This window comes from Hyaena hyaena, unplaced genomic scaffold (assembly GCF_003009895.1).
Source record: "Hyaena hyaena isolate Hyena2069 unplaced genomic scaffold, ASM300989v1 scaffold_594, whole genome shotgun sequence".
In the NCBI taxonomy this organism is placed as follows: Eukaryota; Metazoa; Chordata; class Mammalia; order Carnivora; family Hyaenidae; genus Hyaena; species Hyaena hyaena.
The window spans coordinates 775326-793802 of record NW_024081227.1 but is presented as its reverse complement, the minus strand read 5'-3'; positions in this window follow the sequence as shown (position 1 = coordinate 793802).

Sequence of the window (18477 nt, the reverse complement as noted above, 5' to 3'; positions counted from 1 at the left end):
TCCTTGTTACATTTGTTATGTATTTAGGACCTGTTATTAGGTGTAGTGCTTATGACATCCAGAACTCAACTGACTCACCTCAATATAGGTGACTCATCCCCCACTCCACCTCTTCTGAGCTCCCTCTCTTCTTTTCAACTGCCTGTATCACATTTCCACCTGAATGTTCCACCTGCATTTCAAGCCAGTATCCCTAAAACAAGAACTGTTCCCGTCTTCCTGTCTGCCCTTTTTGTGTGTTCACAGAACTACTATCCTCCCATAAACTCAACTTCATACATGGTTCTCTTCTTTCATCAGTGCCCCCCAAAACAAAGAGCTTTACAATAAAACTCAAATTCATGTCCTATTCTCCAGTCACCTATGGCCTCAGTTCATACCCAGACACTGAAAGATTTTCCAGCTGTTTCACAAAGGTTTTATGCATGATAATGCTGCCATATTTATTTATGTGTCCCTATTTTACTAATTCACTAATGTAACAGCTGCTCAAAAACCTTCATTGGTTCCATTACCAATATGTTAAATGCCAACTGTCTTAGCCTGGCCTGGATGTCCTTCCCAGCTCCGTCTCTCACTGCTTCCCCACACACACCCTGCTCTTCAGCCATGCTGCTCTGCTTACCATTTCCAGGACATGGTTCTGCTTTCCTACCTCCATTTTCTCTTTCACATTGTTCCATATTCTTATAATGTTCTTCCTCCCACTTTAACATTACAAAATTCTAGGGGTTCCTGGTGGCTCAGTAAGTTGAGCGTCTGACTTTGGCTCAGGTCATGATCTTATGGTTCGTGGGTTTGAGCCCTGCATTGGGTTCTGTGCACACAGCTCAGAGCCTAGAGCCTGTTTCAGATTCTGTGTCTCCCTCTCTCTCTGCCCCTCCCCCCTCATGCTCTATCTCTCTCTGTTTCAAAAATAAATAAAAACTATAAATTTTTTTAGTTACAAAATATCCATCTTTCAAGGTCTAGCTCAAATCCCCCACTTCCTTCATGAAGCTTCTAACCAGAATTGTTTCTTCCTCCTCAGAACTCTTAGTACTTTTTGTAATGCTCTTTTGCCACTTACTATATCCCCATAGGCCACGCAGCTTATTCTAAGATGCACCTCAAGGGACAAGAACTCAGGGAGGCTTAAATTTTGCCTTAATTCCGAAGCAGCAAGTAAACTACACAGACCGTGTAAACCAGGTAAGGAGGAAGGTTGGTGGACACGGCTCGCACTAAGTTCCTTCCATCGTCCCTCCCGATGACTGCACATCTGAAGTCTGGTGGCCTTGGAGCACATTGAGTGAGATGACCCCAGGTTGGAGGGGCACAGAACTCCATACCTTTTCTAACCCCAGACTTTCCATCATCCTGAATTAATTAACACTACACATAAGGCAATAATTTTGCTACAGTGTGAGCCCATTTCCTAGGCTTGATGTCCAGGTTCCAGGCCTTGAACTTGTACTTTGCCTGCATTGGAGGCATCTTCCTTTTATTTGCATCCATATTCACGTCCACTTACAGGCTTTAATTGGGCAGGCCCAGCCATGGCCTACCACATCATATACATACCTGCTTTGCGTTTATTTATTGAACACATCTGTCATCTAATAAAATTGTCAGGTCTCCAAGAACAAGAACCTTGTTTTCATCATTTCTAATCCTCATGGCATATAAAGAAGTGTTATTTTTGTAATTATAGTCACTATCTGTTAAATGAATATTTAAGAAGTAATTATTGACTAGATTCCTCTAGTACAAGAAAATGGAGATACATTACATATGTGGAAGATAACTTTCAAATTACGAACTCTGAGAGGTACTTTTGATAAAATCATCTTAATGTATTTTTATGTCTATAGTTATCTCAAATAAGTACAAATACCAGGAAGATTTGGTCACAGTTCTCATAAGACAGCAGTCCTTAACTCAACATATTGGTTTTACAACATATTTAAAGAATTTACAAGACTCCAAACAACACTGAATCACCAAATGACTACAAATAGCAAGAGGAAAGGGGAACCCAGGACACAGGGCTTTTTCCTAGCCAGGATTTGCTTTTTTATTCAGAAAAAAACACCTTCCCCAGGAACTTCTGCCTAGATCTCACTGGCCAGACATTTGTCATATGATGATCCTTTACCTAAAGGGAGTCTAGAAGATAAGGATTTTTAGCTGGGCTTATTGACAATCAAATATGCAGCTCTGTCAATAAGAATGAAGGGGAGATCATGGATGTAGGGTAGGCAGCCAGTGGTGTGTCCTTCATGTACTATGTGACAAAGTCTTCCCGTGCTCCAATAAGTATCACATATTTGTTACCAAGTTGACACGTGCTGCCCCTCACCTCTTACTAGTAGTAAAATGTATCCTCCTAAAAAATACAACCTACTCAGTTTAACATTCTGCCTAACAGATTGTAACTATCATGGTAAGTATACTCATTGTTGCAAAAATAAATTTTAAATTAATCTGAATTTGTTGGCACACTTGAGAAGAGTTCTAAGCTCTCACAGGGTCTATATACTGAGAAATACAGTTCAAGAACAATTAACACAAATAAGACTTGGGTATTCAAACCTCCCTTAAAGGTATAAACATAAAAGGTTTTCTTTGAATGTCTTTAGTCATGGCTTCCTTGGGATTCTTTGCATGGCATTAAGCAGAATTAAATGTCTCCCAGATCCAGCAAAGACTTCTCATAACCAAGATCCTACCTAGCTCTCCCAACTCTCCTCTCAACACCTCACAGCACAGCACCTTCCTTTCTGCCATATGGAACCCCTGGCGGGTCTCAGAGCTCATCATGCTCAAGCTCCCAGGCCTCGCCCACTCCTCTTCTCACCCACTACGGCATGTTGCCGAAAGTGTTTTCTGTACCACCTCAGAATACAAAGTTCTTTCCCCGCTTAAGACTAACAGCCCTCACCCCTGAGCTTCCACAATTGCCATTCAGATCTCAGCTTAAGTGACATGTCCCTGAGGAGGCCTCCCCTACTCTCGGTTCTAAGGTAGCTCCCTCATCCCACCTACTAGCACCCCACCTATGTTATTCTCCTAAAGCATATCTTACCACCTAATATTTCTCAAGTTCAGTTATTGTTTTCTCTTGGCCCTAGTAGAATATTAGATGTATGAGAAAAAAGAATTTGTTTTAGTCACTGCTGTATCTTCAGTACTGCTACTTAGTAGATGTTCAGTTCATCTACTGAATTGAACTGAATGAATAAATGGATAAATAATTGAATGTCACTCTTCTGTCTGAAACATCCTTCTCCACAGTCTCCCCTCATCTTTTAAATCACAGGTGCTGGACCTCCTTCCCCACCCTGTCAGGTTTAAATATCCCTCTTCTGTGTTCCTATGGTGCCTTCCCTAGAATGACAGTAATTATATGTAATTCTTGATTACTTGTCTGTTTCCCCATCAGACACAAAGTGGGCAAAGTCCAAGATCATCATTACTGAATCAGACACCAGAGCTTCACAAGCACGTGTAACACCTTTGTGCAAATTAGAGGCTAGGGCACCCAGCTTGATGAGTAATAATAAGCTGGAATTCAGCCACCTCTCTCCCTTCATCAGGGAACAACTTAGCCATCTGTACACCAGGACCCTCGTAGACAGGAGTTGTTTAATTCAGCGAGCGAGTGGATTTCCTCTATATCTGAGCAATTGTCTTAAAGACAAATAAACTAAGGTTGGGAAAACGATGACACTAACAATTATTGAAAGTCCACTCTGCTGCTGGCACTTTTGTAGGGTTTTCCTTTTTTTTTTTTTTTTTTTACCACTTTACAGAGGTATGATTGACATACAAAAAGCTGTGCCTGTTTGGTAGATACAGCCTGATGAGTTTGGAAATATGTATACACCAGTGAAATCATCACCACAATCAAAGCCATAAACATCTCCATCACTTCCAAAAGTTTCCTCCTACCTTCGTGTGTGTGTGTGTGTGTAATAAGAATACTTAATTCTAGGTTCATTTCACACATCTTATATACTTCTTACACTGTATGCATAACAGATTAGTTTTAACATTTTCTGGATGAAGAATTGGTTGGACTCAGAGAGGTTTTGTCATTTCTCCAAGGTTGTACATTATCAACGAGTTTGTGATTGAAAACCAGGCCCATCTGATTTCAAGGCTGTCCTTGGCTGGCCTGGGCCACATAGAGCCCTGATTGCTTCTTCCCAGAAGTCACGGGTTACGTATGTGGTCCTGTTAGGACAGGCCCAGGTGGGCAAAATCTTCCCTTGTTCTGTCCTTTTTTAGTGTCCTTTCACCCTTACTGTTTCTGACTGCCCGTTTGTTTGATTGTCTGGCAGATCTAGAGTTTTCTGTTTAATGTTTAATTTTGAAAGAGAGAGAGAGCATGCAAGCAGGGGAGGGGTAGAGAGATGGGGAGAGACAGAGGATCTGAAGCAGTCTCCGGGATGAGAGCAGAGAACCCAACATGGGGCTTGAAGTCAGAAACTGCAAGATCACAACCTGAGACAAAGTTTGACTGAGCCACCCAGACGCCCCTCAATCAAATAACTTTTAAATGGATTATCACTTAGTATGATTTAGGTTGTGTTGCTTTCTTAATATATTTACATGTTTTGTTTTATTGCCAGGAATGGTGATAATGCAACCTCCTAAATATGAAGTCCCCGTTTCTTTCCTTTAAGAAGGGATATAGTAGCAAAATTAGTTAAAACTCCTAAGCTTTCAAAATATATTTTGTTTGCTTCTTTCTTTTTATTATGTAGGAGACATTTCTTTGTGGTTATCAGTTTTGAAATTGCATACACTTTCTCTAATGAAATTTCTGGAAAATAAAAGATAATAAGATTGCCAAAGGTCTTCTAATAAGAGAATGCTGCTTATCTCACGGAGTGGTGGTATTATCAATAATATAGTGTAAGGCTAAGAGAGAAGAGGGCTGTGAGCCATAAATACTACAATATACACATGCAGACCATGTTTATTACAGGTTGTATTGAAGGGGCTTTTCATGGCAACAGCATATGTATGAATTTTCTTTTCTTTGAAGAGAGCTATCATTGGACTTTTTCATTTGGATATCCTCCAGTACTATATATCCAACATAATCAAAATCATTTTTTTCTCTACTGACCCCTCTCTCCTAAAATCTACAGCTAGTTCTCCTTACCCCACTTTCTCTGTGGTAGCACCAATCTTCTGGCCGAACAATCAGAGAATCTTAAAAAAAAAAAAAAAAAAGAAAGAAAAAAAAAAGACTTGAGGTCATCTACCTCAAAGTCCTATCTTCTCTATGAAAACACTTTGGCAACATGACCGAGATCCTCTAACTCAGTCTACCTGATCTCTAACTCAGGGTTTGAATCCTGGCCACACTCCCTACAATGGATTCTTGAGCAAATCACTTCCCCCTCTGTGCCTTGGTTTCAAGGAGAATAATACTAGTGCCTATTTCATGGACTTATAATGAGGAATATATGAAATAATACCTGTAGAGTATTTAGCACAGTGCTAAGTAACACATAGTAAACACTCAATAAATGTTAGTCTTTAATATTAGCAAGCAGATATTTATTCATCTTAAATTCTGCCAGTGCTAAGCTTTGCACAATTTTTAGGACAGATCATTCAAATATTGCATAGGCATCATTTTAAGAAGTTTCACATTCCCTCAACATTCATCAAGTGTCTGCTATGTATGACGTACTATGCTAGAGCCTGAGAACAAAGAGATGAATGAGAACAGTTTTCTGTTCTCGTAAAATTCCTAATCTATCAAGAGTTCAGCACCAAGTGGCCTGTATCTATCCTGCCGTCACAGCCCTGTTGGAGGCAATACTGTTACATTCCCCAGGGATGTAATCAATGAGATCCTTCATCTACCCTTAAGCAACTGGTCCATAGGCTCCCCAGGGAGGGCAGTCCTCTCTTCTGCAGCAAATCACTTTGCCATTGTGGACCTCCATTTTTTTAGGTGTAAATCGGAGTAAACAACCCTCCATATTATGTCACTGGATTGTTGTAAAAATAAAATGAGATCATTATGTAGTCTTTGTAATCTGTCCAGTCGTTTATAAGGATGATACACTCCATGTGTTAAGCCAAAGAAAAAAGGACTCTCCTCATGATGGAATTGTAGACCTCAATCAACAAGAAAAGACCTTTTGGCTAGGAGCTGGCAGACAGGGTTAGAGGAACTGCATCGAGCCTCTAAACCAAGCTTACCAACAGGAAAAGACTAGACTGAGTCAACAAGGCATCTAGCATTGCTCCTGAAAATCAATTTGGTGGCCATATATTCTGTTGGAATGTCACCAGGGTTTAGATCCAGACAAACCTAAAGTCAAGATGCTTATCTACCAGTTACTAGTTGGGTGACCTTATGCAAGCTACTTTATCTAAGCCACAGCTTCCTCATTCGTAAATTAGATTCTGTCTCCTGGGAATTCAGAGTTAGAATTTAGAGACATTAAGAATCTGAACTAGTCTTTTCAGGAGAGAGGATGCAATGTCAAGGAATATAAATTAGCTATCTATCATTTGCCCACCACAGACATGAAAACAAGAAAGCCAGTTTGCATAGAGAGAAAAACAAATAGGACAGCGGAGAGGATCAGGGACAAGAGATGGGCTTCCACTTTCAGAGAGCAGAACTTCCTAAGACTCAGTTGAATTTGGGTTCTGATATCACCCGTCACCCCTGAACTTTTAAAATAAATGCTTTCTTTATGCTTAAGTTATGTCTAGTCAATTTCTATTTCTTGTAAGCTGGAGTAACTGATAGTTTCTTCTCGGCACTCCCCTATTGCTTGGAGTCTAATATTTCTTGGAGACCCAGGAAAGGTTTCAGGCAGCTGCAAATGAGACTTGCAAAGCTTATTTTCTACTCTCAGATGAAAGGCAGTAGGAAGTAGGAACAGATTCTCCAACACTTTGGAGGTATGTTAGCATTTTTCTAAATTATGGAGAATGAGTGAACTGCCAGATTTCATTCATCATCAGTGTTATTTATTGTGAACCAACCCAACCAAAAGAATTGTAAAGAGCTAGTTTAAAAACCTAGACCAAACTGAACTGGCCATACCAGGTTTATCACACTGAAATATTTATATTAAGTAGTTCTAAAATTATAATCATTTTTTTTAGAAACAAGAGAACATTGGCTGTTGAACACGTTGATAAATGACTGAGAGTTTTATTAATAAGATACATTTGGTAAATATTTTTTCATTCCATTCAAGAAAGGCTTTTGTAATTAATTTGTAAGAGACACCATTGATTGCCTACCCCAAATCTACCCAACCCTCCCTCCTCATTCACAAAACCCCAATTTTGTCCATATTTCCATCCTCCTATGAGTGGCCATTTGCTTCAGGGAAGGCTGGACCTAGCCCCAGCTGTAGGCATTGGGAAATGAATGATCCCATGATTGATTCCTCTAACACATGGTTGGTTTAGTCTTGGAGACACAATATAATTCTAACCAGTGAGGTGTAAAGGTTGAGGAGTTTTGCAGAAAGTCTTCTCTCTCCCAAGAGAAATACAAACAAAGAGATGGTCTTCTCTTTCTCTGGATGTTGTCACTTGTGATCCATGAGGGCAAACAAAGCTAACATACCAGGAACTACAAGACAGAAGGATTACAGAAACTGATGAGATTTCTGAGACACTCGATTACCAAGTGGCACCACCTACTACCTCTAGACTCATTATGTGAAATAATAAAAGTCCTGAATATTTAGGGCAAGGTTAACCAGAGATTTCTGCAACTTGTGGCTGAAAGGATCCAAACTGATACTGTTATATTTAACAATCCCTTTAAAATGATGGTAGTTAGATAGGTAGGTAGGTAGGTAGGTAGATAAAAACAAACATGATAGTAGCATTTGGCAATTTCTAACTTTTTTTGAGAGAGAGAGAGAGAACAAGCAGGAGAGAGGGGCAGAGGGAAAGCGAGAGAGAATCTTAAGCAGGTTCCACGCTCAGTGCAGAGCCCAACACCATGACCCTGGGATCACGAACTGAGTCAAAGAGTTTGACATTCAACCGACTGAGTCACCTAGGCACCCAATTTCTAACATTCTTATATGTGTTTAAAAGTGAGTTGAATAAAAAATAATCCCTCAACTATTCCCCTACAACTCTTAAAGCCCCATATGTTCCAAGAAAGAAAATGTCTTTGAAATTCTTGCTCCTGTCATCTGCTGTTTTGTACAGAGAATGTACCAACATAGTGCCACTGCCCACTTCATGCCACCTCCACAGACGTCTGTCCAAGGACACCCTGTTAAAACACTTTATTTGGAGAATTTCCTTTCCTTCACTCCCACTATTATTATATGTGAGTGTTTTCTGGGACTTTTTTCCCCAGTATCTTTTTCTTTCTCCATCTTTACCATTCCTAATTAACAGTGATCTTCTTTAAGGCAAATTCCATCACTAGCTCCATGAAGGCTTTCCAAACCCCACCTCTGTCCCTGCAAATAAACTGTTCCCTCCAATGAGATAAAAAGGGCGTTTTCTAGATTCAGACTCAGGATTTGAATCCTGGCACCACCAGATGCACCATATGCAAGTACTGAATCTCTGTGCTTCAGTTTCCTCTTCTATAAAATAGCACTAATCAATAATGTTTCTAGTGTTATTGGGAGACTTAAATAAGACAATGCTCTTAGCACACAGCAGGTGTATAGTAAATACTCAATAAATTTAATAATTATATGATTATTATTACAGAAAATCTATGACTTCCTTGCACCAAATTCTCAGTATTTTTTTAACCAGGCATTGAGTTATTTGCATCTAATTTATTTTTGAAGCTTCAGCATCTAGCACTGGCCTGAAAAGTACTAGGCACTCCATGAACACTTTCTGGTTGAATGACCATGTTACTGCCTGGCTCATAACCCTTCATTGGCTTCTGATAGCCTGCAGTATAAAATCCACCCACTTTAACATGGTTTACAAAACTTCTGATATCTGGCTCCTATACATCTATTCTGCTTCATCTTCCATATTCCAGCTAAGCAAGACCACTTCTAGTTCCCCAAACATTTTCTTTAACTGGGAATGTCTTCCCAGGCCCTTTCTCCAAACTTTTGATACTCAAGACCCAAATCAAGTATCTTTTCACGTAAATTCCTTCCTGTCCATCTTATAGGTGGCCACCAAGTCCAGAAACACAGGCAAATACGTAATAGTTTTGTTGGTATTATATTACATTACAGGTGAAGTAATATATTTGCGTTTCCAGACTTTGTGGCCACCCTGTAGCTAGAACTGATCCCCTCCCTCCGGTGTGCTGCTACATTATCTTTGGCCTCTTTAATGAAGCATTATTTATGCAGCATAAAGCAAATTTATGAAGCATAAAATTAAAGGTCACAACACACAGAGGCCCTGCCTTATTGATCTGTGTATCCCAACCGCCCAACTCTGTGACTGACACACATGAGGCACTCAGCAATTATTCGTCAATAAACAAAATGTCAACAATTATTATAGATCATCTATGTGTTTGGCTAGGAAAACTGCTAGCCATTGAATCATTGACAGTGCATATCCCTAACATGCAAATCCTGCCTGTAATCACTTTCATCCGTGTTGCTTTGGATAGTAAAGCTTTGTATGTGCCCTGGTAATTTCATACTGCCTTGTTTACATTTAGCTTTCATTCATGGTTAAAACATATCTTCTTTGAATGAAGACTTGCATGTTTTAAAAAGGAAAAATTTATCAATAGAGTAAACTGAACAGAACATTTCAAAATTAATGATTCATTGACATATGAACGTTCCTATTAATAGGAGAAAATTAAAATTTTACACAGAGCTATTACTTAAACTGACCAGATAAAAGTATTGATGTTAAGGTCAACTTTAACTTATACTCGTTAATGGGGCTCATGTATATGGTTGCAGTCAGATCATGTGGCATTTCAACTAGTAAACTAGTGGTCGCCCACCCCCTCCACCTGCAGCAGATTTCCTCTGGATTATGGTAAAAATCCCAAGCCAGTCTGCTCTCAGCAAACTCTCTGATGAAACAGTATTTCTTAAAGATGACATTTGGCCAGAAAAATCAACACTTAACATGACAGTTTCATGAGATAGTCTGTGAAGTGGAAGACAGCCTCCGGCTAGTGATGAAAACCACATTGTCAGATGCATGTTTTACAGTTGCACACTAGCTGGTCTAATGAGGGAACCGTTTAGAGGCTCTCTCTTTGCTTTAATAATGACTCATTGTCCTGGCAAACCTCACTGTCTATGGTGGTAAAGTAGGTTATCATTTCATGGTCACTATGACAATTCAGAACCTTTAAGAAATGCTCCAAATCTGGAAGAAGTTATATTTTCAACTTGCTTTTAGGTAATTCAGCAATGCCAACATCACTCACTGAAATCTAAAGTAAAATCATTGTCATCCAATAAAGAATTACTCTGTTGATCATTAATCCAACGTGTAAAATCAGCTTGCAAAGTGAGCCACAATGAATATGTGTCCAGGGCACAACAGCACCCCAAACTAAACTGCCAGGTGGCACTTAGAACCTCTGAGATGAAGTTGATGAAATGATACAGGGTGATTAAAAAAGTTAATTACCCACTTCCAAAGTGGATTACCCAGTAAACAGGTAATATACAATCATGTGGATGATCTTTTAAGTATGTAGCCATAGGGAAAGTATGAGGTTTTGACCACATATTTATATTTGTTAAGTGTTCCATTCTTTTTGAATCATTCCATTCAAAACTATGGTTATATTAGTCCGAGTTCTAAAAATAGGATTAGATGGGCTGTGAAATCCCTAAAGTTATATTTTGTTTCATATTACAACTTGTCTCTGTGTAATAACAGTGAATCAATAAAATTTCTCAAACAGATTTTACAGTAGTAATATTAGTAATTACTTAGTCTTTTAAAAAAATGTTTATTTCTTCATTTTGAGAGTGAAAGAGCATGCAAGGATGGGAGGGGGCAAAGAGGGAAAGAGAGAGAATCCCAAGCAGGCTCTGTACTGTCAGCACAGAGCCTTACATGGGGCTCAAACTCAACAAGTGTGAGATCATGACCTGAGCCAAAATCAAGAGTCTCACATTTAACCTACTAAGCCACCCAAGTGCCCTTTTTTCTTTTTATATGAAGGTTTATTTTATGTATTTTTTTTTAGGCACCGAGACAGATTTTATTACTTTTTTTTCCTCCAAATTTTCATTTAAATTCCAGTTAGTTAAGGGGCACCTGGGTGGCTCAGTTCTGTTAAGCATAACTGCAGGTTATGATCTCACAGTTTGTGAATTTGAGCCCCGCATCAGGCTCTGTGCTGACAGCTCAGAGCCTGGAGCCTGCTTCACATTCTGTGTCTCCCTCTCTCTCTGACCCTCCCCTGCTCATGCTGTCTCTCTCTCTCTCACACACACAAATAAATAAAAAATATTAAAAACATTTAAAAAAAAAAGGCAGCCCAGAAATACACCCACATTTATATGATCAATTAATCTATGACAAGGGAGGCAAGACTACATAAGGCTGGAAAGACAGTCTCTTCAAAAATGGTATTGGGAAAACTGGACAGCATCATTCAAAAGAATGAAATTGGACCACTCTCTTACACCATATACAAAAATTAACTCAAAACGGATTAAAGACTTAAGTATAAGCTCTTTGACAATGGTCTTACCAATATTATTTTGGATGTGTCTCCTCAGTCTAGAGCAACAAAAACAAAAATAAAGAATAAGGACTACAAGAAACGATAAAGCTTTCACCCAGCAAAGGAAACCATTAACAAAAGGAAGAGTCAACCTATTGAATGGGAGAAGATACTTGCAAAAGATATATCTGATTAGGGGTGGATACCCCAAATATATAAAGAACACATATAACTCAAAAATAACAACATCCAAAAAAAAAAACCAACCTAGTTAAAAAATGGGCAGAGAGTCTATATAGGTATTTTTCCACAGAAGGCATACTGCTGGGCAAGAGGCACATGAAAAGATGTTCAACATCACTCATCATCAGGGAAATACAAATCAAAACCACATTGAAATACACTTCACATCTGTCAGAATGGTTATTATCTAAAAGACAAGAAATACCAAGTATTGGCAAGGATGTGGAGAAAAGGGAACTCTATTGCACTGTTGGTGGGACTGTAAATTGGTGAAGTTACTATGGAAAACAATATGGAAGTTCTTCAAAAAATTAAAAATAGAACTGCCATTGATCCAGCAGTTCCACTTCTGAGTATTTATCTGAAGAAAATTAAATCACTAATTCAAAAAGATATATAAACTCCTATGTTTACTGCAGCATTATTTATAAGAGCCAAGATATGCAAGTATTCCAAGTGTCCACTGATAGATTATTGAATAAAGAAGATGTGTTATGTATGTATGTATGTATGTATGTGTATACATATATATTCCAATATTACTCCACCACAAAAATAACTAAATCTTGTCATCTGCATGAACATGGATGGACCTAGAAGATACTGCGATAATAAAGTAACTCAGATAGAGAAAGAGAAATACCATATGGTTTCACTTACATGTGGTATCTAAAAAACTCATAGATACAGAGAACAAACTGTTGCTTGCCAAAGGGGAAGAAAGTGGGAGGACAGGTGACATAGGTGAAGGTGGATTAAGACGTACAAACTTCCAGTTATAAAATAAATAAGTCACAGGGATGATGATGTACAGCATTGGAAATACAGTCCATCGTATCGCAGTAACTTTGTATCATCACAGGGTAACTAGACCTATTGAGGTCATAATTTTATAATGTATAAAAATAGCAAATTACTGTGTTGTACACCTGAAACTAATATAATATTCTATATCAATTATATTTTAACTTCAAAAACAAAAAGTACACTTCAACCCTGGCTCCTGCAGCACCATTATCGTCATTCCTGCTGTAGGGCCCAGGGTCATTGTTACCCACAGAGAATTTTTTCTAACTTATCCAAAATTTTGAAAGTCAGGGTGCCTGGGTGGCTCAGTCAGTTAAGTGTTGGACACTTGATTTTGGCTCAGGTCATGATCTCACAGTTGTGAGATCGAGCCCCAAGTTAGGCTCTGCACTGACAGTGAGGAGTCTGCTTGGGATTTTCTCTATCTTGCTCTCAAAATAAATAAACTTTAAAAATAAAAAATAAACACCAAAATGCCCTTCCTCTTGGTGGAAGGGAGGCGGTCCTCCAACAGGGAACGTTGTTCGGCATGGAAAACGTGACTGGATTTCAACCCCTTCGCTCCCCTCAGCTGGATACCTTTGTGTAACACATAAACTGTATAGCTGTAAATAGCAGCCCCACCTGGATGCTACTGAAAGTGAAAATATACTAAGGCTCTTCCATACTTTCTCTACAGAAAATACTTTGAATAAATATAATATACTCTTATATAAAAAAAGAAGGGGGGGCACCTGGGTGGCTCAGTTGGTTAGGCGTACAACATCAGCTCATGTCATGATGTCATGGGTTGTGAGTTTGAGCCCCGCATTGGGCTCTGTGCTGACAGCTTGGAGCCTGGAGCCTGCTTCGGATTCTGTGGCCCTCTCTCTCTGCCCCTCCCCAGCTCATGCTCTGTCTCTGTCTCTCTCTCAAAAATAAATAAACATTAAAAATATTTTTTAATTGTATTTGATTCTAGGATCCAGATTTTTAAACAATTTAACAACTCTGAAATTGATGTTTCTTACAGTGCTATCCCCAATTAACTACTTAATAAATTTTATATAATGAATACATTTGCTAAGCAAAAAAAAGGGGGGGAGTGAAATAATTCTAAATTCTCTTTTTAGATCTCACTCAGAATCATAGGTCATTTTCCACTAGAAAGAAGACACGTTGTAGATCTATCAAATCGAGCACTATTCCTTGTTCACTTTTCAAGGACTCATAAGACTAAAATAATTCCTCCTTCACCTCAAAGCACTTTGTTTATACTCCTCTTTGGCCTCATGCTATTCTGCTTTGTACTGTGATTGTATTTTGCTTCTCTTGCCTGTAAGCTCCTACAGGGTAGGGCCTCTGGACCTTTGTCTTCTCTGCTACGCGGGGCAACGACACGGTCAAGTGGAAGCAGCAAGGGCTCTTGGAGACGGGCTGACCTGCATCCAGGGCTTGGCCCTGCCTTCTACTAGCTCTATAATCATGAGCAAGTAATTTAACCTCCCGGAGCCCCATTCCTCACTTACATAATGGAGCTAACACTTAACACCTGGGATTGGACTGAAGGCTGGAACATGAGTTGGGTTGTAAAGGACTGGCTCTTCGTAGGTTCTTTGCAACTGACTGTCACTATTTTTTTTAAGAGGTGGAATGAGTTCTGGAAACAGGCAGATTCACATCCAGGCTTGTTCACTTATCGTGTCCCCTAACTACCCATTACTTCTGTAAGTCGCCATGAAGATCAGATGCTGTCTGTCTCATCCACTCTTTATCATTAGCATCCAACACAGAGGCTGCTGTTGTTGACTGGACCAGTGAATGAATAGAAAATGAAAAAGTCCTTACAGCACTATTGTGAGAATTACAGAGAATGTACATAAAGTGCCAATCACAGTTACAGTGCCTGGTAGACGGCAGGCACCAAAAACTGAATTTTGATTCTCAAAACAAAAAGATACGAAAAAAATAGGATGTAAACAATGCTATGAACATTCATACCTATGTATTTATCATGTAATTACAGTAATAGGCAATAGACGACACGGCTAAATGGCTAGCCTGATGACTAATACATTCCATAAAATTGTGCTCATACCTCCAACACGACACTATTCTAGGCAGCAAAAGTCATTCATTTGCTTAGTAAACATTTATTGAGCACTTAGGATGTGGAGGACACCAAAAGAGAGAAAATATTTATGAACAAGTACATCTATATACTTACTTTCCAAGAACCTGAGGCCTCAGGTGACTAGAGATTTCATGTAAAGTAGATTCAAAAAGATCACAGTGAACATGCAGGACACTTGCTAGACCCTTTCCTCTTTATTTCAAATATTATCTTCATAACTGTGACCTTTCTGCTCCCACTCATTCAGACAGAGGGAGGTAGCACCTATGATCTTTGTCAGAAATACAGATAGTATAGAAACTGTGACTGTGGAGGTCAGGACAAGGGAGGTTCCTACTGCCCTACATTAATCATTATGACACCACGGGAAAGAGGGCTGTGTAGAAATGAAGTGTGGGTGGAGAGAGGGTGAACTGCATCTGTGAATCTAAAGATAAATGATTATGCCTCATCTGTAACCTGGCTTCTTGGTGATCTCACCTAAAATATTCCATACTGATATGTGTCATTCTGTTCTCCAAGAACGGTTGGAAAGTAGACATCATTAGCCATACTGGAGTACTATTGATCCAAGACAAGGAAAAAGTCCAGGGCTGTCATGCTGAATAGTCAATTTGAATTTTGTTGTCCCCTGTCTATATACTGAGATCCTTAATTCAAAACATAATGGGACACAGTGTTAAAACAATGTTATAGGTCTTCATACAATTCTCTCTAGGCAAAAAGTTCTAAGCAGTAAACTTGAGGCCTAGCCTTATGCTTCCTCAGCTTCCTGTGTGTCCTCTAAACCTTTCATGTTGTAAGCAGATTTCTGGCCACAGCAGGGAACACAAGACACAGTGAGTGGCAGCACGAGTGTTTGAAAAATAATGAAAAGAAACTTTGCTAAGACCAAAAATGCAACAAGGAGAGAAGGGAGGGCAGAGAAAAGGTGGGAGGGAGGGGAGAAGAAAGAGAAAGGTAAGAAATCATAAGTTAACCTAACAAGGTCCAGCCATATCAAGGATTAATTATGTAACATCCTGAGCTGAAGGAGCTCTAAGGTATGGCCTTTATATCCCCCCACTGACCTTTGGGGACATCTGTGTTAATTAGTTGAGGAATATGATGCTGAACCTATATGAAACAAGATGCTGGGAGAACCTCTATTTCAGACATCAGACTACATGAGTGCTCAGGGCCACTTTTGGGGGGTGGGGGGTACCAAGCTGCAGGCAGGAGGTGAGAGTCTTTGACATCATCCTTGGTCTTTTTATATAAATACCTTCCAGGGGTTCCTGGGTGGCTCGGTTGGTTAAGTGTCTGACTTTGGCTCAGGTCATGATCTCAAGGTTTGTGAGTTCAAGCCCCATATCGGGCTCTGTGCAGAGCCTGCTTTGGATCCTTGGTCTCCTCTCTGCTTCTCCCCTGCTTGTACTCTCTCTTTCTCTCTCAGAAAAAAAAATTAAACTTAAAAAAAAAAATACCTTCTAGTCTACCCATTCCACTTGGGCAACTCCAAATGGAAGAGACAGAGGTGGCATGAATGGCAGCTGGGAGGGAGTGTGTTAAGTGGGAAGGAGCTAGGGAGTTAGCCCCACCCTGGACATGCGCTCACAGTGTCTGTTCTGGGTAGGCCAGACTTCTCTGGTCTTCCAAGGGCAACAAGAATCAAAGCTCTGGTCACATGTGACAAAAGGCACTGTGTCTTTTTTTTTTTTTAATGTTTTATTTATTTCTAGGAGAGAGAGAGAGAGACAGCGCGAGCAGGGGGAGGGTCAGAGAGAGAGGGAGTCACAGACTCCGAAACAGGCTCCAGGCTCCGAGCTGGCAGTCAGCACAGAGCCCGACGCGGGGCTCGAACCCACGAACCGTGAGATCGTGACCTGAGCGAAAGTCGGACGCTCAACCGACTAAGCCACCCAGGCGCCCCAAGGCACTTTTTCTTTTTTTTTTTTTTTTAATATATATATATATATATATTTTTTTTTTATTTCTAGGAGAGAGAGAGAGAGAGACAGCGCGAGCCGGGGGAGGGTCAGAGAGAGAGGGAGTCACAGACTCCGAAACAGGCTCCAGGCTCCGAGCTGGCAGTCAGCACAGAGCCCGACGCGGGGCTCGAACCCACGAACCGTGAGATCGTGACCTGAGCGAAAGTCGGACGCTCAACCGACTAAGCCACCCAGGTGCCCCCCCAAGGCACTTTTTCTTTTAACAGGTTCTCCTTCCAGATACTTGGGAAAATCTGTGAAGAGTACTCGCTTGCTCTGCACGTCCATGCTGGCCACTGTGTATCCCCAGCCAGGCTTTGGCTCAGCTGGCAGCATGGCATCACTCCCTGTGTCCTAACCACCTTCCCCAGGCTGCTACCCAGCTTCCCCATCTGCTTTACTGCAGCCACAACTCATGCCCCTGCCTGAATCCCTCCAGGCACCGCGGAGGTCAGACGGACTACACCAACAGGAGAGAACTACAATATAGAAAACAGCATTTGCCCAAAACAGAATCAGGCTCCCAAGTCCTCCTCCTGCCCCATGTTGCATCTGCTTCACATTTCTTAGCATTGCCATTTTTTGCTTTGCTAGGTTCACAACTCCTTCTGCGGAATTATGGCAGGTAGACCTAAATCCGGTTATCCAAGAGAAGGCCTTAGGCCTCCGTGGGTGCTGTCAACCCCACGATACATCTGATTTGGATCTGCCAACAAGGAAAAGAGAGAGTGAAAGACTGAAGAAGTAGGAAGGAGCTGAGAAGAAAGGCATTGAGAAAGATCTGGGATGAAACATCGGCACCGTGCTCTATGACTCAGAATTGTCTCCTAATATCAACATTCTATCCTTATTTTATATATATACATATATATGTATATATATGTATATATATAACAGCTTTTATCCATCATAAATGATCTTCTTAAAAGAAAAACTGAAGCACTGTCTGTTAATATTTAACAAAGCTGAAACTATTGTAACATGAAGCCATATAGTATGTCCTTTTACGGAAAAATGCTAGGCTTGCCTTATCCCCAGAGAAAAAAGAACACAGTGAGACTGACTTGTTTACGGAGACTGCTAAAATAAAAAATTGATTATTATGAGTCCTATTTTGACGTGTCTGGGTGAGAATTTGTTAAAGCAGAAGGGGCATTATGTGAAAAATGCTTAGGAAGTGAAATTAGATATTTCATACATGGAGTAGCAGCTGCTCAGAGAGCAGAGAAACCCTCAGAAATCACTTTTCAGGTGTCAGCGCAGTAAACAATGAACACAGCTCTTCTCTCAGATGAGAGAATGGTTGAGGATAGGTGTGACTGCAGAGGACAGCACATTATATTCCACATATTGGAATGCTTGAGTAACTAATGTTCAAAGGTTTATAGCCCTGAATGACCATTCTAGAGTGCGAACTGCCTTTGACTCAACATTTTCAAAATCAGAATTTAAAAGCATAATCCCATGGTAGATACAAAGCAATGCCAAAATAAAAAGTGATGCTTGCTTATACAAGGAGGCTTTCTATAGGTATGAGACATTCCAAACACCAAATATTACTGAATGGCCAAGTCTGAGATTAGACAAGTGTTTAAGGAAGAAAAGTCACAACTGGAATTAAAACAAAGCAGAAAGAAAGAAAGAAAGAAAGAAAGAAAGAAAGAGAGAGAGAGAGAGAGAGAGAGAGAGAGAGAGAGAGAGAG